This window comes from Sceloporus undulatus, chromosome 2 (assembly GCF_019175285.1).
Source record: "Sceloporus undulatus isolate JIND9_A2432 ecotype Alabama chromosome 2, SceUnd_v1.1, whole genome shotgun sequence".
Taxonomy (NCBI): Eukaryota; Metazoa; Chordata; class Lepidosauria; order Squamata; family Phrynosomatidae; genus Sceloporus; species Sceloporus undulatus.
Window position 1 is genome coordinate 305,892,916 of NC_056523.1, and position 18,438 is coordinate 305,911,353.

Below are 18,438 nucleotides of genomic sequence, written 5' to 3' on the forward strand. Positions count from 1 at the left end.
AAGGTTCTCATGGCTATCACTCATCTCCATTCCAGCTTTGTTCTATCATACAGGTTTCTCACAGCTCTTTGAAATACAAATTATGCCTCCACACCAATTTGGTTTTCTCATAGAATGGAAACTGTGTTCAATTGTCTCCTCTTTTGATTTCCTTGAGTCTTTTGAAATTACTTTTTCCAGTAATCCACACGAAATATGATGACTATTATTTGCTGTGAAGTCAAAGGCTTTCATGGCCAGCATCCATAGTTTTTTTTTGGGGGGGGGGGGTTCGGGCTATGTGGCCATGTTCTAGAAGAGTTTATTCCTGATGTTTTGCCAACATCTGTGGCTAACATCTTCAGAGAAATGCCAGCCACAGCAGATGCTGGCGAAACGTCAGTAATAAACTCTTCTAGAACATGGCCACATAGCTTGAAAAACCCACAAAAAACTATAAAAAATATTTTGTCTCACCTGCCCCTGCAACTTCCCCAAGTGGTGAGAAATTCAATTTCGCCTTATTGGGTGCCTTTAATTTGGCAGAGAGAGAAAGAGCTATATTGAGCACAGTTAGAAATCACAACACAGAATTTGAAAGATGCACGTTGCTCTGGGGAGCCTGGTTTATGGTGACATGCAAACTAACTTATGGTGCTATTCAAACCATTTACAAAAACCCAATATCTTAAAAACAGTCTCTATAAACAAAAGTGAGAGCTGCCCTTTTTAATAAATGGGGGGAGGGGGCAAAGAAATCCAAGATTATTTGCACAGCTATGACTGGAACAACACTGCCCATTGCTAAATAAAAGGGAAGAGTAAAGAAAAAAGTTCTTGCCCTAAATCTAATCTTGTAGAAAGGGCTGTAGTGGCTAGAAGGGAATGACTTAATGCAGTATAGTCCATGATGAACGCTCCAGGCACATTCAGTTCTCTGTATCCACGGATATAAGCATCCACGGCTTGAATATATATATATTCTATAAAGGAAACCTTTCTTTGCCATTTTATATAAGGGACACCATTTTACTGCATCACTGTATCTTATGGGACTTTAGCATCCACAGATTTTGGTCCTGGAACCAAATTCCAGAGGATACCAAGGGCTTACTGTAAAAGGTTAGGGTATCAGAGTACAGTAGTTTATAATAACTCAGCAGTGATGTCCACGGGTAGAGCTTGGTAATGTTACTTGTTGGATGACACCTCATGGTGGCTGAGGGATTCTGTGTGTTGTAGAACAAAGTAGTTTTTCTAAGCTCTTTGCATTGATATTTCTGTTCCTTGAGAAGGGATCTGTGTTGAGGGAGGGGTTGGGATTCCTGGCAAAATCCTCCACGTAAGACACATACTGTACATAGAGAGAAAGAGGGATTTCAGCAGAGGTCAATCTTCTTAAATTGCACTCCTCTTGTGCCAAGCAACCCAGCTGTTTGCCTAAAGCTTCATGCTCGAGTGACCTGAAAGGAGAGAAGTTATACTAAATACCCTCCTTGCTCTCAGTTAAGTTCTGCATGCCAAGGAAGACCCAAGTACGAAAGAAGGAGGAGTCCTAGTTTTATCTGTACTACAGATTTAATACAGTTTGACATCACTTTAACTGCCATGGCTCAGTGCTGTGGAATCCTGGGATTTGTAGTTTGTTATGGCACCAGAGCTCTTTGACAGAGAAGACTACATATCCCAGAATAATGCAAATCCCAGGATTCCACAGCACTGAGCAATGGCAGTTATACTGCATTAATTCTGCAGCGCAGATGCAGCCCTTTCTTGGGCGCTGTCTTTGGTTCTTTAAGTGACTATCCATTGCCCAGTCACAGATAGAGTGACATCTGATCATGCCAGTGAAAAGAACATATCCATCCACAAGCTTTTAATTCAATGGTCATTTGGTATTTTATTTATTTATTTATTTATTTATTTTGTTCACTCCACATCCATTGTAGTGGGGTTAGAAAATACTATCCATTTCACAACCCCCGGTGAACTTGCCGGTGAAAAATGCAGATTTTGTAAGCCTTTGAGGTTCACTTTGTTGGAAGAAAAACTATGCACAACAATATTTGTATCTTTCTAGCATGCAAACAGGAAAAATGTATACGTTTGAAAAATATACACAAGCATGCTTTAGTCAACATACCAATGCCCAAAAACTATATCCCCTTTTAAAAAATGTTAATGTAAAAAACAGTACAAATTCACTTGCAACAACAGTAACAACAACAAAGTTTTACAATCAGTTGAAAAACAAAGACAGGGCAAGAATGCCAGCTTCCATTCCTTCAAGTTCTGCCTAACCCACACTCATTACAGCCTACCATCTTCCCATTTACTAACTTACCTAATGTTAAGTAAACTGAACCCCAACTGCAGCATTCACCATAAACTGCTGTGATCCAAGCTATAAAAAGTTTGAGCAGAAAAAGCCTCTGCGAAAGTGAATCTGGATCTTCTGTCTCTAAAATGCCAACTAAAGGTTGTTGCTTGAAAAGCCAAGCTTGAATGGAAATTCTAAGAGTGACGGTTGGTTTTTTTTAAAGAGCAACTGAGTCTGCAAGCTAATACTGCATGACCGAAATTCTGAAATAGCCAAAGCTATTTTTACATCCATGTTAGTACAGTACTTCTGGTATTTCATTCACTGACTAATCCCATCCTGGATTTGCTTAATACTGTGCTTCATACCAGGCAGCCACAAGTTAACAATAAGTGTGTGGGAGCCTCCACTTTTACATCAAGGCAGGGCCAGGGCTGGATTTAAGCAGTAAGCAGGCTAAGCACAAGTCCAGGGCTTCTGATATTTAGGGCAGAAGTGGAAATTGTGTGGGCTTCCAAACATTGTTAGCCTGCAATACTCAGCATTCCTCACCATTGGCTTTGCTATCTAGAGGCTTGTCATCCAGCAACATCTGGTGGACTCCATGACACTTAATTACAAATTCTTTGAAGGAAAAATTATTTGTGAGAACTGAGAGCCAGATAAATCCTATTTGTAAATACAATTTTAATTTATATACCACTTTTCTACTCAAAACTTTTAAAATAACGTACACTGTTAAACTAGGAAATAAAACATCACAATGACAGTCTAATATCTAAAGAGTAAATGTCAATAATGAAAGCCATTTTTGGAATTTTAAAAAGTCTCTCTTAGAATAATAAAGAATAGCGCAGAAGTAAAACTGTTCTTATTTGGTTTTGCACCGTTCTTTTTTAATCATCCAATATTAAAGCACGAGAAATCCTTGCAGGTGGATGTGTTATTATTTTTTGAATAAAGATATCCCTTATAACAGTGTGTCTCAAGCTACTTGATGTGGGGGTACCAGCAAATTTTTCAGCACAGGATGCCAGGGATTGGTACCATATTTGTGCCCATTTATTATAACTGTTTCCTTCCTTCCTGAAAACTTGCTAGAGACTGGTACTTATCATTGTACTATGAATTTGAGTAACATTGCCTTGTTGGCAACACTTACTTTATGGGATGACACCCCAGATATCATGGTTACTAGCCAGTCTTTGTTGAACAGGTAGCCAAGGCTGGATTATCAGTGGAACAAATGGAGCAAATGCCAGGGCTCAGGGCCCATCCTGCTGTTGGTACTACTCTCACTTGCTCTCTACTTGTAGTGCAATGTTAGTAGAGAAATTGGGGACTGGGAGGCTGTAGATCTTGTTAGAGAGGATGGATGTTGAGAGATTATTCTTGGAATGAAAGGCCTGTTAGAGCCTTTACCTCAGTGGACAAGAGCAGCAAGAACAAGTGCAAAAGCAGCTGTTTCTTCTAACAGATCTCTCCTTCCCGCAACATCCTTCCTCCAAGAATGGGAGAACTGGCCATCCATTTCCCAGCTGCAGATTGCGTGGGATAGTAGGTAACATTCAAAGGTATAGTCATGTTAGTCTGGAAAATCAGTATGCAAAGAGATTTTGCAGCACCTTTGAGACTAACTGAAAGGAAGAAGCTGGTAGCATGAACTTTTGTAGACTTTAGTCTACTTCCTCAGATGCACGTTCTCCCCTCCAAGCATGTATCTGAGGAAGTAGGCTGAGGTCTACGAAAGCTCATGGTACCCACTTCTTTCTTTCATTTAGTCTCGAAAGTGCTACAAGATCCCTTTGTATATTAGGTAACACATCACAGTTGCTGCTTCCTAGATTTCAGCTTGGCTATACCAAATGGAGTATAAAAAAGGGAGGATGCCTAGACCTGCCACCTCCTTCAAGCCTGAAATGGAGTGACTTCTGCTCAGGGAAGGCACCACTGAGGAGGAAGACGACGACAAGGCAACCACCAACAACACACCTCACACATTTCAATACAAAGCTGGCATTCCAATAGAGTTACTTGCATCGATAAACAGAGGGGAATTCATTTTTGCATCCTTTCCAGGTTGCTAAAATGAGTACCTTGCTTGATGGGGCAATTAGCTTACAGTTGTAAACCTCTTAGAGATTACTTAGAGTGGTATGAAGCAGTATATAAATGAAGCTACAACTGCTATTGCTATTGATACTGTGATCACCTTAATTCAGCCTAGCAAGTACCAATTCTTGTTATCTAATCAGTCAAAGTTTTAAAACAGGTAGGGGCAATCTGCAGTCCTTCCCTTAGGGCCTGAACAGACAGGCCAAAATAAAGCTGCTTTGGGTAACTCTGGAGTATGCTGTTTAAATGACACATGCATCTTAAGAGTCCAGAAGTTGCGACAAAGCTGTGCTTCAGTCCTTAGGACTGGAACGTGGCTTTGGTGCAGCTTCCAGCCTCTTAGGATGCATGCATCATTTAAACAGCATACCCCCAAAGTGATCCAAAGCAGCTTTATTTTGACCTGTCTGTTCAGGCTGTTAATTTCAAAAGCTCCACACAAGTAATCTCTGAAAGCAGGTTGCTGATGAGGATAAAAAAAAAAAAAAAGGGGGGGGGGGAGACAGCAGGAGGAGAAGAATGGGATGGGAGAAAGAGAAGGAGAGAAAGGCTGGGCTTGCCTTCAAATAATTTTCAGCTTATGGTGACCCTAAGGTGAAACCATCACAGGGTTTTCTTGGCAAGATTTGTTCAGAGGAGGATTGTTTTGCCATTGCCTTCTTCTAGGGCTGAGAGAGTGTGACTTGTCAAAGTTGTGCAATACCAGACACGATTTAGTTCATCCTCTGTTGGCACAGGAAACCGTAATGCAGCTCTGATTGAAATCGTACTGTATTTTCAAAGAAATATTGATCAACGTGGTGATGAAGCTACCACTAGAACTATCAAAATGGACACTACAGTGGCCCCTTATTATACGCTGGGGTTTAGTTCCAAGATCCTCCGTGTATAACAAAATCCATGTATGCTCAAGTCCCATTAAATATAATGACATAACAAAATTATGTCCCGTATAAAAAATGGAAAATCAAGGTTTGATATTTGAAATTTATACTTTTTTTGAACATTTTCAAACCTTGTATGCTTGAATCCGTGTATAAAAAATCCGTGTATAAGAAGGGCCAACTGTACTTTCAGCTTTAGGAATGTAAAAAAAAAAAATAGTGTGTGTTTGCGCGTGTGTATTATGTAAGATACACACACACACACACACACACACACACACACACTGTATATATGCTGTTGCAGAGTGGAAAATGAAAACAATTTTAAAAAAATTAATAAACCCACCGTATGGTAGTTTCCAAGCTGGACAGTTTTCTTTAATAACAGCTTCTTCATGGCCAGGCAGACTTCTATGGCAATTTCTGCTGCTGTAGAAGCACCAATTCCAACCGAGAAGCCACCTTCCGATATAGCAGTGGGCTTGAAAGCCACCAAATGGTCAGTGCTACCCTCTCCTCCACTGAGATGGGACTTTTGAGCCTTGACTCACTGCACTGAAGCTCTGAACGCAAAATGTTTGCTAGATTGAAAAGTGTCTCTCGCCTCATGCGAAAGCTAGACATCCGCATCTTGTCGTCCCATTGTTGAAGCACTTCTTCTTGCCACCAATTCGACCGCTCACGAGGTCAAACCCACCAACGCAGGATACGAGTCCAAGTTGCTACCCAGGCTAGGCAACCTCACCTCTGGCAGCCAACAACAATGCTCTGGCCAAAGCACCCCTTCCATTGCACATTACGCACAAGGGATCTGGCAATGCGAGCCCTTCGCCTTCTTCACTCCCTTTCCCTCTTCATTATGGACACAAGAGTGCACATAAAATCAATAAACAACTTCTTGGATGTCATCTTAAAACCTCACAAGCGGGTTACCAGAAGTTATCGGAGGTGAAAAGACAACAGAGTGATGACATCACGGTATCATACCCCAGCTAAAGAAATACACATGCGCTACAGCAGGACAATATGAGAATGTACAGGGAGGGGAACTGAGTAGTCAGGGAGTTAAGACAAATCCAGATTCAAATCAACACTCGGCAATGAAGCTCATGCAGTGATCTTTGTTTGGCCAGCCATATTCTATAATGGTAACTTCTCTCACAGGGTTTTTGACAAATTAAAATTGGGAAGAGGGAGTATGTAGACTGCAACAAGTTCTTGGGATGAAAAGCACTTTATAAATATTGACGACTTTCTGCTGTCCCGCTGCGATACTCTTCTCGTGTCCTTTATAAATAGCTTCACTTTAATGTAAACAATGTCCTGAATGTTTCACTATTCTATATGGACTGATTTGTCAGTTGTCTTTAATAGCTTAGTGAAATTACTGACCAAGGAAAATAAAAAGAAAGTAAGAAAACAGTGGTTTGAAAATGTTGCACATGTAATAAAGTTAAACAGAAATTAATTAAAGGATGGGGGAAAGGGCTCCAGTTTGGAGGGGAAAGGGGGGGGGGAACCTCTAGAACAGTAAACTGTAAACAATGCTAAATCCCAGCATATTTTTAGCTATAGGAATTTGATTCATCTTGACAAAGAATGTTACATTTGAAGTGTTTTGTGTCCATAATAAAATAAAATCCATAACTTCTGTTCCCTATCTTGTTTCACATTTGTTTTTCTTCTTCCATGCTGTGATACTACAATGTACAAGGCTTCTGTTTTAGAGATGAACTACACAAGAAGAAAAACAAGAGGATGGGAAAATCCTATTTAATATTGCTTGCCTCCTAAGCCTTCTGGCCAATGGCAGATGAGCAGGGGCTGGCCTAGTTTCCAGCCCCAGTCTGCCATTGGCCAGTGTCAGGAGCCTTGGAGGAGGAGGCAAAGGAGGAGGAGGAGGCGGCGGCGGCAAAGGAGTAAGAGGAGGAGGAGGAGGCGGCAAAGGAGGAGGATAGGCCTCTGGGGCAGGGGGAGGGAAAAGTTTTTTTTTTAATTTTTAAATATATACAACCCAGCCTTGGTTTTTTATTTTATTTTATTTTATTTTTAAATATATTCAACCCAGCCTTGGTTATTTTATTTTATTTTATTTTTAAATATATTCAACCCAGCCTTGGTTATTTTATTTTATTTTATTTTATTTTTAAATATATTCAACCCAGCCTTGGTTTTTTATTTTATTTTATTTTATTTTTAAATATATTCAACCCAGCCTTGGTTATTTTATTTTATTTTATTTTTAAATATATAGCCGTGTTATTTATGGATTTATTTATTTTTAAAATATACCAACAGCCTTGGTTTTTTATTTTATTTATTAAAAACACACCCAGCCGTTATTTATTAAATAGAAATATAACAACCCAGCCTGGTTTTATTTTATTTTATTTTGATTAAATTATTCAACCCAGCCTTGGGTTATTTTATTTTATTTTATTTTATTTTAAATAAATAATTCAACCCAGCCTTGGTTTTTTTATATTTTATTGATTATTTATTTTAATATATCAACCCCAGCTTGGTTTTATTTTTTTTATTTTATTTTTAAATATATCAACCCAGCCTTGGTTGTTTATTTATTTATTTTATTTATTTTTAAATATATTCAACCCAGCCTTGTATTTTTTTATTTTATTTTTAAATATTCAACCCGCCGTGGTTTCTGTTTTTATTTTATTTATTTTAAATCAATTCAACCCAGCCTGGTTTTTTATTTTTTTTATTTTTTATTTAAATATATTCAACCCAGCTTGGTTATTTTATTTTATTTTATTTATTTTAAATATATTAACCCCGCCTGGTTTTTATTTTATTTATTTTATTTTAATATATCAACCCAGCCTGGTTTTTTTATTTTTTTATTTTATTTTAAATAATTCAACCCAGCCTTGTGTTTTTATTTATTTTATTTTATTTTTAAATACTTCCACCCAGCCTTGGTTATTTTATTTTATTTTATTTTATTTTTAAATCTATTCAACCCAGCCTTGGTTATTCTTATTTTATTTTATTTTAATATATTCAACCCAGCCTTGGTTTTGTATTTATTTGATTTATTTTTAAATATATGACCCGGCCTTGGTTATTTTATTTTATTTTATTTTTGTTATTAAATAACAAAGTGTCCTCCATTTTGACCATGTCTAAGAAACATGCATTTATATTAACATTTTTTTTAAATCATTATTTTTTGGCGTGTCCTCCATTTTTCAAAAAATGTGTCCTACATTTGTAAATTATGTTTTTTTGTCGAAGTGACACACCACGCAAGTCATGCTCAATTTTTTGCCGAATTTTGACACACCACGCCAAAAAGGTTGCCCATCACTGCCCTAGATGGATGCAGAGAGAGTCAATGCACCTTCATTCTGACCTAGTGTGGCTTCAGCAGTAATAACATCCCACATAAATCAAGTGCAAATGCAAGGCAGAGGGGGAAAACACTGAGCAGCAAAGCAGGTGAAATATCGTTGTTGCTATCAGCAATTTAACCACCCCCCCCCCACAGACACACATTAAATTGGAGACACCCACCCCATCCCACCCCTTAAATCAGAATAGGACTATCTGGTCTAGTTTGGCTTTGAGTTTGATACAGAAGAGATTATCACACGGGGGCGGGGTGTCATTGTCCCTCCCTCTCCCGTCCTTCCCACGCGATTGCTGAAAGGACTTTCAGAGAACGTTGCATTTATCCAGACAGTATCCTGTCTGGAAAGTGTGAGTGACAGTGATCACATGAAAGATTTTCATATGACTTGCGCTGAACCTGTTATTGTCCTGGCACTGAAGTGGCATTGCCTGGCATTTTGCATTTGGGAGTTTGTGTTAATGCAGTGCTGCTTCAATGGCAGGATAATGGCAGGATCAGTGCTACGTTATTAAAGGCTTTCATGCGATTGTTGTCATGGATGGGATGGGGGGGGGGGGATGATCCCTTCCATATCCCGTCTGTGTGTGATAATCTCCAGAGTGAGAAACAGGACAAATTAAGAAAAAGCACACATGTAAGCAAGCCACTTTGTACTAAAATAAAAACAAGAACAGAACAAAAAAATTCCTGTCCTAGAATAAAAGAGGCCTGGCCTACTTAGAGTATATCCCACATTGCACAGCAGTACAGTTTTGACAAAACTTTAACTGCCATGGTTTTAAACCTAAGGAATCCTGGTATTTGTAATTTAGGGAGATGTTTAGAACTGGCAGCTAAAGAGTTCAAATGCTATTGTTCAAGGTAACGTCCTAAAGAATTGTAAGTCTTTAAAAAGCTACAAATCTCAGCATTCCATAGGATCGGGCCAGTTAAATTAAACTGGTATGAAACTACTATAGTTGGGCAGAGTGGCTATACCCTTACCTTCCATAATCAAATGGAAGTGGCTGTGTTCAAGATGCTATGGTGATCAACAAGAGTCAAACTTCTTAGGCACAGCATTATATATAATGGCACAGTAAAATGATGTCACTTATATAAAATGGCAAAATCAAGGTTTGTTTTTGTAATATATATATATATATATATATATATATATATATATATATATATATATATTTCTCAAGCCATGGATGGTTGAATGTGTGGATGCAAAATCTGTGGATACAGAGAACCAACTGTAAAGCTGATTTCCCTGCTTCTGTTCATGTTGTATTGAAATGTTTGCGTAATTAACCCAATAATTTTGCATGTGTCATTCTAGACAACAATTCATAACACTATCTGTTGACGTGGATCACATAGAGCAAAATATATATCTTCAAAGGGTGTTAATTGCTTCACAGTCCCAGGTCTTGTAGCCTGATGTAAAACAAATGTGGATGCTGGTTATGGTATTGTTATTTGTAAAGCAGTTTCATCTTTGGAGGTAAACCCGAAAGCTAGCTTAGCAATATGTCGGCTTACTGGCCCCTTTCCTGCTCTCCTTTTGCCAGCAGGCAAAGACTTTTTTGTTTAAGCAGATTTTTAATATGTAATCAGACACTGGGAGGCTTTTTTTGGGATATGCTTTTTCCTTGTTTAACTTTTGTATGCACTTTAATTAACACTATACTGTTATAAACAGTTTAAAAAGGATTGTTGGGCTTTAACTGATTCTTTTGTGAACTGCCTGAGTCCTACTATGGAGAAAACTGCCTGGTTTCCTTGTATTGAAGTTAAGTCTTAAGAGGAATGTATAAGGGATTCAGTGCATTTCTCTGCAAATTCTGATAAACGAGACTGCCTCTTAACCTTCATCTTTCCCTAATATCACAGGAAATTATCCCTCATCTCCATATTTAAGATTCATAAGGGAGATGAAAACGTGTGGCCCTTCAGATATTGCTGGATGGAAACCCCATCTGCCCAACCACTCAGTCATAAGCAATGATGGGAGTTGCAATCCAACATCATTTGGAAGATCACGTGGTCTCCACCTCTGGTTCATAGCCTGCTCTGTACCAAAAGTGGAACAGTAGTCAACATGCTAGCTTACAATGCAAAGTAAAAATTCATATGTATTTCCTTATATTTTGCTCAGTAATCCCTGACACACACAGGGATGGTCTAAAAAAAGGTGTATCTTCCTTAACTTGAGAAAGTCAGTATGGTACTTAATGGACCAGTTAAATACCCCATACTCACACCTCCAACTGTTAACAGATGTGTATGTTAAAAACAGCACATCGAATAGCAGCTTGTTTTGCTACATCTCTCCAAAGCTAAGTACATCTGGTTCATTCAGCCACAATTGTGAATGGATGGCTATTTAACATACAAAGCTGTGAGCTCTCTTAGAAAGGGATGGGTGAGCAGGAGAAACATAATAAAGAAATCAATCATTTGTAAGCAATTGCTGTGAAAGAGAGAGAAAGGAAAGTGGGCTCTTACTGAATTCTAGCCACTGACTTGATTCTGCCCATTGTTCTGGAGAACATAAAGATTGAGGAAAGAGGAGGCAAGCCCAGTTCTACAGGCCTTCTACCAGTGCATTAACATGCAAATGGTCTGCCCTTCGGCCTCAAGGTTTAGACTCCTCCATGAGATTACAGCACAGGCTGCCACCATCACCACCTTAGAAAGAGCGTCTGAAAAATTCCCATAACCCTTGGAGAGTTCCCACAACCTTGTGCTTCGGCATATGCATGCACAGCAGCAAAAGGCAAGCTCTGAGGCAAAGCTGTGAGAGCAATTACTTAATTCTCCAGAGATTAGCCGCCTGCCTCATCCTGAGACTGTGTTATTCAAGAGAGAACAAAAAGAAAACCACCCATTAGGCCACTTTTTCGGTTATATGCACAGATATAAAGCATCATCTTCCTCCAAAGTTAATCCTGCAATACTGGCCTCTCATGCCAACCAAACCTCATATGATGTACACTCCCATATGAGTGTGTGAGACTTAAATTTGATTATAACCTATTAAAAATCCCATTGCAAAACATAAAAGAAAGAGTCCATCAAACAGGTACTAGGAAAACTGTGGCAAATTCAACATTATGATTGAATAAGCAAGAGATGGATTGGCATCAAATGACAGATCAGATGACTGGCATATAGCATACAATGGAAAACATTTTTAGGAAATATCAGTAACATACCAAGCCATTTTAGCAGATCTCCCACTAACTCTGTGCCGGGGGATGTAAATCTTAAATTTCTTTTTACTTCCTGGCTTCACAAAGATGAGGTGAAATTAATATCAGATAAAACTGTCTTCACTGGGATTATAAATTTCAGCGATACAGACAAATTTTCCTTGATCATTTCGTTCAAGGCAATGTTTTTCAAACTATCATCAGGAAACACTACCTACATTGCTTTTTTTGTTGTGCAAGCTTTTTGCACTGTAAAAGATACTGAGACTGGTTTCACCACATACAGCCAGTTCTTTACAACATGTGTAATTATGTATTACAGATGGAGATGAATACAGGTGAGCAAACTACTTTTATCTGCCATTTCTAAGACACCCTCCATGCTCTGCTTGAACTTGCAAGGAATTCCATTGTATCCAGAATGCAATTTGATGACACTCCAGTTACACACACAACACATACAATAACTTCATTATTGTCCTAGACCAGCCTTAACTCTACAGTATATGTTTAACACTTGCTCAGAATACACCATTTCCTCCAACCTACAGAGACAACAGCCATGTTCTCTGAGAGATTCTATGGGTAGTAACTTTTCTAAATTAAAATGTCTAAATAGCACATTTTTTCTAAACTCTGGGATTACACAATTGCCATCTGGATGTCATGCTAAACCATAGGATCAGATGGTAACCATCCAGTTCTGCAACTTCTTTGGTGTTTCCAAAAAGAGATAGAAAGTTTGTTCTTGTCATATTTAATTATGGTTTAGTGGAAGACAGAAATGTATATTGTGTCACATAAACAGAGAAGTGTGGCTTTAAAAAAAAATCCCATGGCATTGATCCCAGATAGGAGTCTCCCCCTGCTTCTGATCCTTGATACCAATGAGCTAATCTTGAAATTAGATTAATCTGCCTGGATTAACAAAATGCTGTGTCCAGCCATAGTTGTCAGGACAACGAACAGAAAATGTATTCTATTATTCCCTTCAGAACAGATCTGTTTTCATGCAGTGCTAGCCCAGGATGCATTGTCAGCAAAGACAAACATACACATTTTGCTGTTGTTTGTGTCAAGGGGCTGAGTCACAAACAGTGCTCAGATTCATTAAGAGGTGGATTACTCATCGGAAGATCACATCTGTTTACCAACAAGGTGAACTGTGAAAGGAAGAAAGGTGTCTGGCTGACATTTCCCCTTGTAAACAGCCCTCTTCATTACATGTACAGTGAACTCTTTCTTATGGCTACTTTTTCCATACAATACATATTTTTTAAAAAGCCAGATCACAATTATATTATTTTCCTATTGCCTGGTACCCTCTCCCACAACTCTTATTTAGGGCTGGCCCTACCATCAAGCAGGGTAAAAAAATTGTGGGTGGTTGGCAAAAAAGAGACATGTAGACTACTCCAGCACCTCATAATCTAGCCTTTTCCTGTCCAGTGCAAGCTATCATTAGCTATTTTCAGTAATTTTTCATTTTAACTATACACTTTAATGAAAGATTGTTAGCTAGTCAGAGCTCTTATGAGGAAAGGCAGAGCATAAATCAAACAGTATGCCCAGAAGAGGGTGACCAAGATGGTTAAAGGTCTACAAACCAGAGCAGTTGAAGGTTTTAGCTTGTAGAAGAGATGCCTGAGAGGTGATATAATAGCCAAATACTTTTATTTCTTTGTTTGTTTGTTTCTCATACCACCTACCTCCTAGAAAGGGACCCAAGGTGACTCACAAATAAAAATATATCTTTAAAAAATCACAAAGTTTTAAAACAATTAAAACATCAAATAAAAACAGTATATGATTGCATACATTAATAAAAAACAACAAACCACAACAACAACACACACCTCATCTAAAAGCCACCTCACGATTATGCACTTTTATTTTATTTATGTATCAGAATATCAGAAGGACTATCATCTAAAAGATGGAACAAACTTGTTTTCTGCTGCTCCTGAGGATAGAACCCAAACTAATGGATTCAAATGAGAAGAAAGGGAAGTCCAATTAAAATTTGGGAACAAGCTCCTGGTGGGAAAAGCTGTCGGACAGAGAAATGGACTCTCAGAAAGTGGTGGATTCTCCTGCACTGGAGTGTTTTAAAATTTGGTTTGGTGGTCAACTATCAGGGATGCTTTAATGGTGGATTCCTGCATTGGCAGAGGGTTGGATTGGATTGCCCTTGGGTCCCTTCCAACTCTATGCTTCTGTTTAATCAATCTGTAAATCAAGTAGCTGAACTGAGATTAAGTTGCCAATCCAGCCATTCTCTCTATGGCCCAAAACACACTGCAGAAATGATGCATTTTCTTTTAAAGCCACACTTTAACTGCCCTGAGTCACTGCTAGGGAATTCTGGAAACTGTAGTTTCGTGAGAATTTCGCTTTCTCTGCCGGAGAGCTCTGGTGCCACAATAAACTACAATTCCCAGGATTTCCTAGCACTGAGACTGGGCAATTAAAGCATTCTCAAACTGGATTATTTTTGCAGTGTGTTTTGGATTTATATGAATAAATAAGCTCTTTTTCTCTTAGACCCCCACCAACCAAAGTGGTCATGCTAGCATACACATCCCCATATCTATGGATTCCTTATCCACAGATGCAAGCATCCACGACTAAAAATATGAAAAAACTATATAAATTCCAAAAAGCAAACCTTGATTATGCCATTTTATGTAAGGGACACCATGCCATTGTATATAATAGGACTGGAACATCCACAGATTTTGGTATCCACAGGGGGTCCTAGAACAAAACCCCAGCGGATACCAAGAGCCCACTGTATACTCTTCAGCAGGGTGTTCTATACCTGTGTGTTTTTTGCATGCACAATCATGGATGACATTAGACATACGTCTCTTTCCAAACATCTTGGCATTATTATCTTTACGAAACCTGACTGAGCCAGGGTCCCAGAATATGCCATCTTCATTTACCTTACTTGCTAACACCAGCTGTAGCAAACACTTTTTTCATGTAAAACAACTGATTGCAGCAATGTATATTACATTCCATGAAAAACCTGTGTCTGTACCATGCCTTCAACCACACCCTTTACATCATTTGTCTAACTTTTAAGTCCCACAAACAGAATAGCAAAATGTTCCTTGGTGACTTTCATTGCTGCCTAAACTGTGGATTAGAGCCAACCTCATCGCAAAGGCTTGCAACCTGCTCCTTATTTTAAGGAGTATTCATGAGCCTTATTTGTGCAATACTCCATAATTAAAGTGACATTTATTACAAGGAGATCACAAAACAGTTCTGACACACACAACATGTGATTTTTAGTCTCCTGTGTAACTTATTTTGGAGTTTGCAGGGCTGGCCGAAAACATGCAAATGGTGCATGCACATCCCTCCGCCCATTCAAGCTAAAGTGTATATAGTACTCAAAAGCAGCACAGTTATTTTGGGACAGCAGACAAGAAACACCTCAAACACCTCTTCCCATTCCACCCAGGAAAAAATTATAACGACATTATATCTAACAGCTTGCTGCCCTTTTCATAATGCCCCAAATTGCTGCTCCACCCAGGCTATCCATGGGAAGAGATGGGTAAGAAATGATGATGATGATGATGATGATGATGATTATCATCATCATCATTATCATTATTTATAGGGCTCTAGGAGTTTTTGGTCCCAAGTGGTCTGCCCTTCCAGATCTATTGGATGACAATTCCCAACACCCCCCGCTAGCATTACCAATGAGGAGGAGGATGGAGGATGTAGTACAAAACACTTGGAAGAGATACCATTTGGAGGAAGGGTGCAAAGAGAAAGAGAGAGACCCCCTTCCACACTCATTCTGTCTCCTTGCGTAGAAATAATGCAGTTTGCCACCACTTTAACTCCCATGACTCCATCCTACAGAAGCCTGTGATTTCTAGTTTTGTGAGGCTGAGAAGGCTGAAGACCCTGCAAAACTACAAATCCCACAGATCCACAGGGTGGTGTTACACTGCTTAGGGCTGCTACCACACTGCAGAAATAAAGCAGTTTGACGACACCACTTTAATAGCCATGACTCAATGCTATGTAATTCTGGGACTTGCAGTTTTGTGGGACACCAGAGCTCTCTAACAGGGAAAACTACAAATCCCTGGATTAAAATCACAAAACTACAAATCCCTGGATTAAAAAGCATTGAGCCATAGCAGTTAAAGTGATGCCGGACTGCTTTATTTCTGCAGTGTGAATGATAAAGTGGAGTCAAGCTGCATTACTTTTACAGTGCAGATGCACCCCTTCTTGGTACTCACAGACATCCAAAGGGACTCCAGTTTTCCCCATTTAACCCTCACAGCTAATTTGGGAGGTTACTGACTTCCAAGGAACCCTGCAAAGAACAATATTCATTGATAGCCATGTTGGCCACACAACAAAGTACACCAACATCCAAAACTCAAGAAACAGCAATACCTTTCTTCGGAAAAACCAAAATGCCCAATGCAAGCTTTCAAAGTTCCAATGGTTTCATCATCATCATCATCATCATAGACACACACACACATATATATTCTTCCATATGATTTTTAATACCTTGGCCTAACAAAGAAGCCAGTGGAGCTTTGAAAGCTTGCATCATGCATTTTGTACATTTTGGTTGGTCAAATAAAAGCATCATTCTTTAGTGCATTTTGGATGCTATGGTACTTTGCAAAGAAGGAGGAGCTCCAACCACATCTCTGCTGGAAACCGAGGCAAGAGAGAAGCCCCACTAGGCACCACTACCCCTGCTGTTGTTGTTGTGTGCCCTCCAAGTTGTTTCCGACTTATGGCAACCCAATCTGGTTGTTTTCTTGGCAAGATTTGTTCAGAGGGGTTTTGCCATTTCCATCCTCTGTGGCTGAGAGAGTGTGACTTGCTCAAGGTCCACCACTGGGTTTCAATGGCGCTGCATGGTCTCCAGAGTCTTGGGCTGCATCCGCAATGCAGAAATAATCCAGTCTGACACTATTTAAAGTGCCAAGGCTCAACACTATGGAGTTTTGGGAACTGTAGTTTTGCGAGACATTGAGCCTTCTCTGCCAGAGACAGTGGTTTCAATGTTGGATCATGACTCTGGAGACGAGTCCCGACTCGAGCGTAAAAACCCACTGGCTGACCTTGGGCAAGTCACACTCTCTCGGCTTCAGCATTTGGAGATCTGCCCTGTGAACTGGCTGGACTCCAGAACTCTGCCACCTTTTCAAATTCTGCACAGCCATGAAACCCATTGAAGGTAATTTCAGAGGCAATATGGTGTGTTACCTGTTTTTAACCGATTGTACGGACAGCGCTGTGTAAATTTACAGCACTTTACACATAATGTATATGTATGACAGTTTTTCATGGGTTTTTCGGGCTGTTCTAGAAGAGTTTATTCCTGATGGCATCTGTGGCTGGCATCTTCAGAGAATGCTGGCATGGAAGAGAGTTGGGTATATAGTACTGTGTGACTCTAGGTCACATAGGATACATATATATATATATATATATGTATATATATGCACACCCCACCCATAATAATAATAGTACCCCACATAATATTATAGTGGTTTGAGCACTGGACTATGATTCTGGAGGCCAGGGTTCAAATCCCAGCTCTGCCACTGAAACGCACTGGGCAACCTTGGACAAGTCACACTCCATCAGCCTCAGAAGATGGTAATAGCAATTCCCCCCTTCTGAAGAAACCTTGCCAAAAGCCACACAACAGCAAAACTACAATTCCCAGAATCCCACAGCACTGAGCCATTGCAGTTAAAGCGGTGTCAAACTGGATTAATTCTGCAGTGCGGATGCAACCACAGCCTGACACCATGCTGGCTCCTCACCCTTATTACCTGCGGAGAAAAGGAACCAGGAGGAGGAAGAGGAGGCGATGATGCTACAGCTCCCTGCCGGGTCTTGACTGCAGGAGCAGCCAGATTCTGCAGCTGCCTCAGAGCCCTCCAGGCGCTACTGCCGCAAGCGGCGCCTGAAGGAGGGCAAAACCAGAGCGAGCCAGCGCGGGGAAGAGGCTGACCAATCACCTCGCTTAGGGGGCGTGGTCTGGGAGAGACTGGCCAATCCGCTTTCAGAGGGGGCGTGGTCCAGGGCAGGCGTTCGAACAGAGAGAGCGTTGGCTCGTTTCAATAGCAACCGGGGAGGCCTAGTTGGCTGAGTGAAGCCTCTCTCCAAATCAGGGCAAGGGAATCCTGGGAATTGTAGTTTATTATTATTATTATTATTATTATTATTATTATTATTATTATTATTATTATTAAATATTATTATTATTATTATTATTAAATAATAATATTTAATAAATATTAGATGCAATTATTATTTTATATGGCCCTAAATAATAATAATAATAATAATAATAATAATAAAAATTATTATGATTATTAATATTTAATAATTATTAAATACAATTATTATGAATTTACATGGCCCTATACAATAATAATTTGTATTATTACAAATAATTATTTGTAATTATTTGTAATCCTCCCTCCCTGTCATCTTTCGGCCTCTGAGGGAGAGAGAAGGCTGGCCCAGTACCATCAGGGGCTAGCCTGA

General features: G+C 39.4%; 1 protein-coding gene across 2 annotated transcripts in view; it reads right to left on the reverse strand.

The window, feature by feature from the left end:
• The window catches only part of NIM1K (NIM1 serine/threonine protein kinase), a 44,443-nt gene extending 26,624 nt beyond the window's left edge, over positions 1-17,819 (reverse strand). The window contains exon 1 of one of the 2 annotated variants that reach the window (XM_042455493.1): positions 17,718-17,819. The gene's annotated coding sequence lies outside the window, so the exon portion shown is untranslated. Of the gene's footprint in view, positions 1-5,644; positions 6,042-17,717 lie in introns of those variants that run through there. The other variant, XM_042455494.1, reaches the window with a different exon arrangement.
• Between the last annotated feature and the right edge of the window lie 619 nt (positions 17,820-18,438).